We start from the raw sequence: 8699 nt of genomic DNA, 5'->3' as shown, positions 1-8699 counted from the left end.
CATGATGTCCCTCTCCAAGGACCAGTCCCTCCTTGCAACATGCCCAAAGTATGTCAGACGAAGCTTCAGAATCCTTGACTCCAAGGAGCAGCCCAGCTTCACCCTCTCCAGGACAAACCTGTTTGTTCTCCTGGCAGTCCATGGTATATTCAACACTCTTCTCCAGCACCACAGCTCAAAGGCATCAGTTCTCTTTCTATCATCCCTGTCCAGCTTTCTGATGCATAGCACACAATTGCAAAGACTATAACCCAGATGAGGTGCACCTTAGTCTCCAGCTTGATGTCATATACATTACCCAGTAAGACAATTTAGATCTGGTCACTCTAAGTTGTACTTAACTGGACGGCACCCAGCAAGATCAATAACAACAGAAAAATAAACATAAATATTGTCTTAATCAGAAATTACTGAGTTGATAGCATTAGTACATAATTATAGTCCAAGAACAAAACTGTAAGTCAAGAGAATACAAAGAGAAGATATTAAAAAAACTATATGGCTTTTTTTCCCCAGCCTGGTCCCAGCATTATGGCACCTTCAAAGAAGGGTATTGAGAAGAAGAAAGGCCATTCTGCTTTCAACGAAGTGGTGACCAGAGTACACCATCAACATTCACAAGCACATCCATGGAGTGATATTTAAGAAGTGTGCTACTTGGACACTCAAGGAGGTCTGGAAATTTGCCAGGAAGGAGATGGGAACACCAGATGTTCACATTGACGCCAGGCTTAACAAAGCTGTCTGGGCCAAAGGAATAAGGAATGTCCCATACCGCATCTGTGTACGGTTGTCCAGAAAACATAATGAGGATGAAGATTCCCCAAACAAGCTGTATACATTGGATACCTATGTACCTGTCACCACTTTCAAAGATCTATAGACCGTCAATGTGGATGAAAACTAACAGCTGATTGTCAAAGTTATAAAACTGTTCAAAAAAAACCACAAACCTATATGGCCTTTAGTGGGTCATGGTGAGTGCTGGGGAAAGTACAGGGTTGGTGGTGCACTGTCTGCCTACCCCCAAGTGTCAGACACAGCCATTTTATTGCATATGCATCTTCGCCCCCAACCGTGTCTTTGCCAAGTCCTGATTCTGGTACTTTGTGTTGCAACTGAAGAAGATGAATTCTTCTTTTGGGGAAATTATGTACAGTAGGCAGGTGTTTGAAAAATCATACTTGAATGTGAAGAACCTTGAAATCAGGTTGCGTTTCAATTCCTGCAGTGAGACTCTTGACATGAACCTGACCACTGCAGGCACCATCACCCAGTGCTACCGGGACATGGGACTCAGCATTGTGCCCATGCCCACTCTCTCCAGATTATGAAGGTGGAAGAGATCACAGCCAGCAAGTGTCCCCATCAAGCAGTTTCATAAGTCCAAGATCTAGTTCCCACTGTTCCACCAGGTCCTGCATCCCCAGCTCAAGCCAGGGCTCTCCATCTAGTAGCTCAATACCTTCTAGGTACAGGCTCTCTTTCCCTATCCTAGTCTGCCCAATAATGTGCCTTGGGGACTGACAATGAGTTTTTTTAATTAATGAGTTCATTAAATAAATAAATGGACTCTCTATCTGACACAGACCTCTGGTAGTTAAATGGGTAAGGAAGCACCCTGCCAACCCAAAGGCAAACAGTTTGAATCCACTAGCGGCTCTGACAAAGAAGGATGAGTAATCTCCCCCACCTCATTCAATTTTTACCCTCTGAAAACTCATTGAAGGCTCAATTATTAGTAAATTCCAATTTCCAAAGAACACAAACTGTTTACTAATTTAATTTCTAAAATGTTTGAAAAATAATCACAGAGAAAGACAACAGATTAGGGACTGTCATCAAGCATTAGCAATTTGGGGAAGGAAGAGTGATACAGCCACAAAGGAATCTTGTAATGGTACATTTAAGCGTCATGTTTGTGGCTGTGGTTACACAAAATTACAAATGATAAATGTTGTATAGAACTACACACACACACACAAGTACAAATATATATACCTAGTGAAATCAGAATAAATGCAAAATTCATTTGAATCCCTTTTATAACCTTGATCCTGTGTTATATTAACACAGTAAATTCCTACAAATGATCCATTATTTTAAAATTAAAATCTTTAAAGAAAAAACTTTAAACAGCAGATTGTCAGTCTGGATAACAAAACAAGACCCAACAATGCTATCTATAAGGAATTCTATTTGTAGATAAAGGCCTAAATAGGTGAAAGTGATAGGATAATATCCATATCCATACAAGGAAGGCCTGTTAATACAACTATTATTCGAATATGCACACCAATGGCCAATTGTCAATGGTGAAGAAACACAAGACATAATAAATGGTGACTAGAATAAAAAGTTGGAAATAAGGAATAAGAGTTAGAAAATTTGTCCTTGGTGACAGATGTAAGACCCAAGATTACATGATACAATTTGACACAATCAATTCCTTACAAATACCTTCATCACAAAAACAAAGAAAGAAAGAAAACAACCTCACCAGAAACAACTAAACATAGATCTCATCTGAAGAAATATATGGGAATCAGACTAACTATATCCGTCAACTGTTGAGAAACATCTATTTTCAAACAGAAATTCAAAAATTCCACAAAAGTCCAAATATGACCCTGAACTTTACCCACTTGAATTTAAAACCACTTCAAGAATAGATTTAATGCACTGAACAGTAAGGACTGTAGATAACGTAAGTTTCGAGATGATATCACGAACAGCATACATGAAAAATGCAAAGGGTCATTAAAAGAGAACAAAGAAAGGAAAAATCAAAATGTCAGAACACTGTAAATTATGTTTTTGAATGTAGAGAAACTAAAGCAAGAAGAAGAAATGATGAAATAAAATGGCTGAGCAGAAGATTCCAAAGAACAGCTCAAAAAGACAAAGCAAAGTATCGGAAGGAAATATGCAAAGACCTGGAGTTAGAAAATCAAAACTCTTAAAAAGTTAATATCTATTTTTTTTCTCATTAAACTTATTTTAATGGGTCTCAAAATTCTGTGACAAATTTTTGGTCAAGTTGTTTCCATTTAAAAAGTACTGATTTTAAAAACTAATAACTTAAAACTGCCACACGAAAAAGAAAACAAATGGTCCACAAAACATTCCTTTCCTTCTGAAGGTTTTACCATGCATTGTTATCATTAACTATTCTTTTACTATTAAACTTAAATGGCCAATTGAGACAAACAGTTCTGAAACCATTCTTCCACCACTGATTAAGACTGCAGGTGTTATGAGTAATATTCATTTAGCATTCTGAGCTTTCTGAGCAGACTTGGTGACCTTGCCAGCTCCAGCAGCCTTCTTGTCCATTGCTTTGATGACACCCACAGCAACAGTCTGCCTCATGTCTCGGACAGCAAAACGACCCAGAGGAGGGTAGTCAGAGAAGCTCTCCACACACATGGGCTTGCCAGGAACCATAGCCACATCACCAGCCTTCAGGAATTTGGGGCCATCTTCCAGCTTCTTACCAGAACAGCGATCAATCTTCTCTTTGAGCTTAGCAAACTTGCAAGCAATGTGAGCTGTGTGACAATCCAGCACAGGTGCATAACCAGCACTGACTTGGCCAGGATGGTTTAAGATGATCACCTGAGCAGTGAAGCCAGCTGCTTCCATGGGTGGGTCATTTTTGCTGTCACCAGCCACATTGCCACATCGAACATCTTTCACAGAGACGTTCTTAACATTGAAGCCAACATTGTCACCAGGAAGAGCTTCACTCAAAGCTTCATGGTGCATTTCAACAGACTTTACTTCAGTGGTAACGTTGACTGAGGCAAATGTGACCTACCATGCCAGGCTTGAGGACACCAGTCTCCATTCTGCCCACAGGGACAGTACCAATACCACCAATCTTGTAGACATCTTGGAGAGGCAGACGCAGGGGCTTATCAGTTGGACGAGTTGGTAGCAGGATGCAATCCAAAGCTTCAAGCAGTGTAGCCCCACTGGCACTGCCATCTTTCCAGGTGACTTTCCATCCCTTGAACCAAGGCATATTAGCACTTGGCTCCAGCATGTTGCCACCATTCCAACCAGAAATTGGCACAAAGGCTACTGTGTCAGGGTTGTAGCCAATTTTCTTGATGTAGGTGCTAACATTTTGTTAACACCAACAATCAGTTGCTTCACACCCAGTGTGTAAGCCAGAAGGGCATGCTCACTGGTCTGCCCATTCTTTGAAATACCAGCCTCAAATTCACCAACACCAGCAGCAACAATCGGAACCACACAATCAGCCTGTGATGTTCCTGTAATCATGTTTTTGATAAAGTCTCTGTGTCCTGGGGCATCAATGATGGTTACATAGTATTTGCTGGTCTCAAATTTCCACACGGAGATATCAATGGTGATGCCAAGCTCATGTTCAGCTTTCAGTTTATCCAAGACCCAGGCGTATTTGAAGGAGCCCTTTCCCGTCTCTGCAGCTTCCTTCTCGAATTTCTCAATGGTTCTCTTGTCGATCCCATCACATTTGTAGATCAGATGGCCAGTGGTGGTGGACTTGCCCAAATCTACGTGTCCAATGACGACGATGTTGATATGGGTCTTCTCCTTTCCCATTTTGGCTTAGGTTTTGCGATGGTATTCACCAACACCTAAGTTGTACTCTGGCGACAAACCCGTTGCAAAAAAGCAATATCTATTTTTTAAAATGAAGTAAGAAGTTGCTTCTTTCAGGTTTGAGGGTTTTTTTAAATAGTTGTTATGTGCTATCAAGTTCCCTGCGACTCATAGCAACCCTATGCACAACAGCCCTAAACCCTGCTCTATCCTGTGCCAATCTTGTTGTCTCTGACACACTTACCCCCATTACCCCAGTCACTGAATCAATCCATCTCATCAAGGGTCTTCCTCTCCTGCGCTGTCCCTCCACTCTCCTAAGCATGACATCCCTCTCCAAGGACTGGTCCCTCACTGCATCACGTCCAAAGTATGTTAGACAAGCTTCAGAATCCTTGCCTCCAAGGAGCAGCCTGGCTTCACCCTCTCCAGGACAAACTTGTATGTTCTCCTAGCAGTCCATATACTCTTCTCCAGCACCATAGCTCAAAGGCATCAATTTGCCTATCATCCCTAGTCATTGTCCAGCTTTCTGAAGCATAGCAAATAATTGCAAAGACCGTGGCCTGTATGGCCTCCTGGATAAGCCTTCCCACAAGTCTCTCCATTCAGTAGATCATTATAATAATTTATACTCCATCAATATGTTCTTGATAACTCTAACCAGAGATTACCTTTGCAGTTAGAATAAATGCATTTTACATTGTTGTTCACTCTGCAGCATGTTTATTTCTTGTAACTTAATTTTTTCTCCACCTCCCTGTCCCCCGTCCCCCCATGAAAAATAATGCTTTGGAAAATTATTCCTTTAAACTGCTATAATTTCAAAGCATTATTATTATGTAAAGATTAAAAAGCATAATAAATATTCTAAATGTTTGCCAAAATGGTTATTCCTGTGTTACATTAGTAAACGAGAGATTCCATGTGGGCAAAGTGAAAGATAACTATAATTTCCACTATTGCTGTGTTTTAGTCTTCAAGAATATAATAGGTTCAAGATTACTCCATTTTCCTAAACAGAAAGCATAATTTAACCAAATACTAGCTATTTCTTTTTTTTTCTTTTTATTGTATTATTTTTACATGTACCGTCAAATCAGATCTGACTGGTACAGGAGATTGACCCCTCCTTCTCCAGCAGACCATCTGGTGGATTTGAACCGTGTACCTCTGGGATTGCAGTGCAGTGTCTTGAACACTAGCTATTTCTAATAGCTCCTGCCTTAAATTAAACACATTTAACCAAATAATCAATCATTAAGAAAAAAGTTAGTAGGTGCTGCGGACCGACCCACGGGTGGCTTGAGGCCAGCGAGGGGGCGGAGGCTACACCTCACTGGCCCCCTCCAAAGGTCGCTGCAGCCGCTGCACCACCACTGCAGGATAGCTAACGGCCAGGAAAAATACAGTGGAAAATGCAAAACAATGAAATCATAAAACCTGCAAAATACTGCCAAATACTTCTCAGAATTGGAAAAGAGCATCTTGCTTGCTTTAGTGGAAAAGTACAAATATGTTCTTGAATGCAAAAACAGTGATGCACGAACTATTGCACTCAAGCAACGTACCTGGCAAGCGCTCGCCCACGAATACAATTCCCAGCCCAGAGTTTCCCTGCGGGACTTCAAACAGCTGAAGATGTGCTGGGAAAACAACAAGGCTCAAACCAAAAAGATTATGGCCCATGTGAGGAGAAAGAAGGTGAAGCAGAGTGTCAGCCCCCTTCTGAGCTCGCACGTCCTGGGGAAGGAGAAGACAGCCAGCATGGGGCCCGAGCAACTCTAATTCCTGCAGAGCCCGCCGGAGGAGGAGCCCAAGTACCACGCCGAATCATTTGCTGTTTCAAATAATAGAGAACTGTGCGATAATAAGAAAGAGTTCGTACACTTTCCAGTATGTGAAGGGACCTCGCAACCTGAACCCTCATGTTCAGCTGTCAGAATAACGGCCAATAAAAACTACAAGGGCAAAACTCCTCAGGAAGGCGCTTTTAAAACGATGCACGAGGAAGAATACCATCAGCAAATGTCCATCTTACAACTGCAGCTGATCCAAATGAATAAGGTTCATGTGGCCAAAATCCAGCGGATAGAGCGGGAGTGTGAGATGGCGGAGGAGGAGCACAGGATAAAAATGGAAGTGCTCAATAAGAAGATTTACTGGGAGAAAAAACTACAAACGTTTACTAAGGAGTGGCCAGTTGCCTCGTTTAACCAGCCTTTTCCTAATTCACCATAAGACTCCGGGGTGGCTCATTTGTAATTAATGTGTGTTAGCAGAGAAAGTCTGGGACATGAACATGTGGTCAGGAACCTGTAATTGAGCTACGACTAGGTATATAATAGCGTGGTAGGCGTCATTTATTTACAAATACATTCAGGTATGTAGACAGATGCACCCTCTGACCCCTTTATAAGTGGCAAAGAAGCTGTCTTTAGTCTTTTGAAACCATCATTAAGAGTGCTATAATTCTGAATGTAATGTCTCCCTTTAATTAGCATTTATACCACAACTATGGGTGAGTGTCCTTACGGTTTTATTTTTCTTTTTCAATCAAATGTCAGAACTTTTCTGTCCAAGTGAATCTCATGCCGTTGACAGCAGCCGCCCTGAGAGGCCACATGGTGGTAATACAGTTACACAGAACTTGCTAGAAGTCTTTGGGGAACCTCCATGAGAGCTGAAGTCTTTTTTTGTTTTCTTTCCAGGGTATTTCCCTCCCCCCTTTTTTAAACAACCCCACATTTGGAAGGGTATTTTCGAATGGGGCCTCTATGCTGCCTTTTAAGGCCTTTTCCCCCAAAGATGAATTCCAGTATGTCAGCTTCTTTTGGAGCTAATGATGTTCCTGAGGGACAAAATGTTCGTTTAGATTTCTACCTTCTATTATGTTTGTTTTATTTAAAAAGGGCAATAGACAATTTTATAGTAAAAAAAAAGAAATTAAAAAGTTAATAAACTAGCATTAATTATATTTTGTAACACTAGAGAAATCTGTATCAAGAATCTCTCCAAAGGTGCTAAAAAGCAAGAACACCAGTTCAAAGATTAAGGTGTGCCTGATCCAAGCCATGATATTTTCAATTTTCCTATGGATCTGAAAATTGGACAATGAAGAAGGATAACAGAAGAATCATTGATGCTTTTGAATTTTGGTGTTAGAGAAGGGTACTAAATATCCTATCCACTGCCAAAAGCTACTTTGGACATATTTCCAGGAGGATCCTGTTCTTGGAGATCATGCTGGGAAAGGTAGATGGTCAGAACTCCTTCTCTGGGGAACAGAGTATAAAAACCCACGGGGATGGACTGACATAGTGACTACTACAATGGGCTGATAATGCAATGAGCATGACAGATCATGAGAAGGACAAAAGATAGGGCAAGGTTCAGATCTACTGTTAACAGGATTACTATGAGTCATACTCAACCACACACCATTGAACAATATTTTAATAAAATAAGGCAATTAGGAATTCAACATAAATGTCTTGTTAGAAATACTAGCACAAAAAACTTCAAATGTTGGTGTATATGTCAGAAGAAATAACTAAAGGACAAAGAAAGAACAAACTTTTGGAGAGTGGGAATATTCTTTCACATAATAGTCTGAGTAGAATTGTACACTTTAAAAGAATAAATTGTACAGCATACTATATATATCAATAGGGAGCTCTGGTGACTCAATGTTAAGAAGGAGTTGTGCACCAAGCCAAAGGCAAGGGGTTCAAATCCACCAGTTGCTCCACAGGAAATATATGGGCAGTCTCCTCCCATGTGATTCACTGTCTCTGAAAAATCCACTTGAGAGTCTGCTATGGGTTGGTTCTAAGTTAATGGTACACAGCAACATCAACAACATAGGCGGCCTAGTGTTAAGAAATCATACTGTCAACCTAAAAGTACACAGTTTGAATCCACCAGCTACTTGACTGGAGAAAGGCAGACAATCTCCTGTCCGATTTATAGCCTCTGTAATCCAACTCAGCGGTATGTAACAACATAATACTGACTAAAAAAAAAAAAAGGGAATAAAAATTTAAAAGTAAAAAGGTATCTGGAATGCAACAACGAATGAATGGAAATCCAAAATCTCTGTAGAT

General features: G+C 40.7%; 1 protein-coding gene and 1 pseudogene across 1 annotated transcript in view; one reads left to right on the top strand and one right to left on the bottom strand.

Annotated features, from left to right (window-relative positions):
• LOC102859961 (lysine-specific demethylase 6A-like) overlaps positions 1 to 8699 on the bottom strand; it is a 230183-nt gene that overhangs the window by 196067 nt on the left and 25417 nt on the right.
• On the top strand, positions 6012 to 6834 carry LOC102859556 (annotated as a pseudogene).

This window comes from Elephantulus edwardii, unplaced genomic scaffold, assembly GCF_000299155.1.
Source record: "Elephantulus edwardii isolate Elephantulus edwardi_28Jun2011 unplaced genomic scaffold, EleEdw1.0 scaffold00365, whole genome shotgun sequence".
In the NCBI taxonomy this organism is placed as follows: domain Eukaryota; kingdom Metazoa; phylum Chordata; class Mammalia; order Macroscelidea; family Macroscelididae; genus Elephantulus; species Elephantulus edwardii.
Note: the sequence above shows the minus strand (reverse complement) of the source record. Positions and strands in the feature narration are given on the sequence as shown.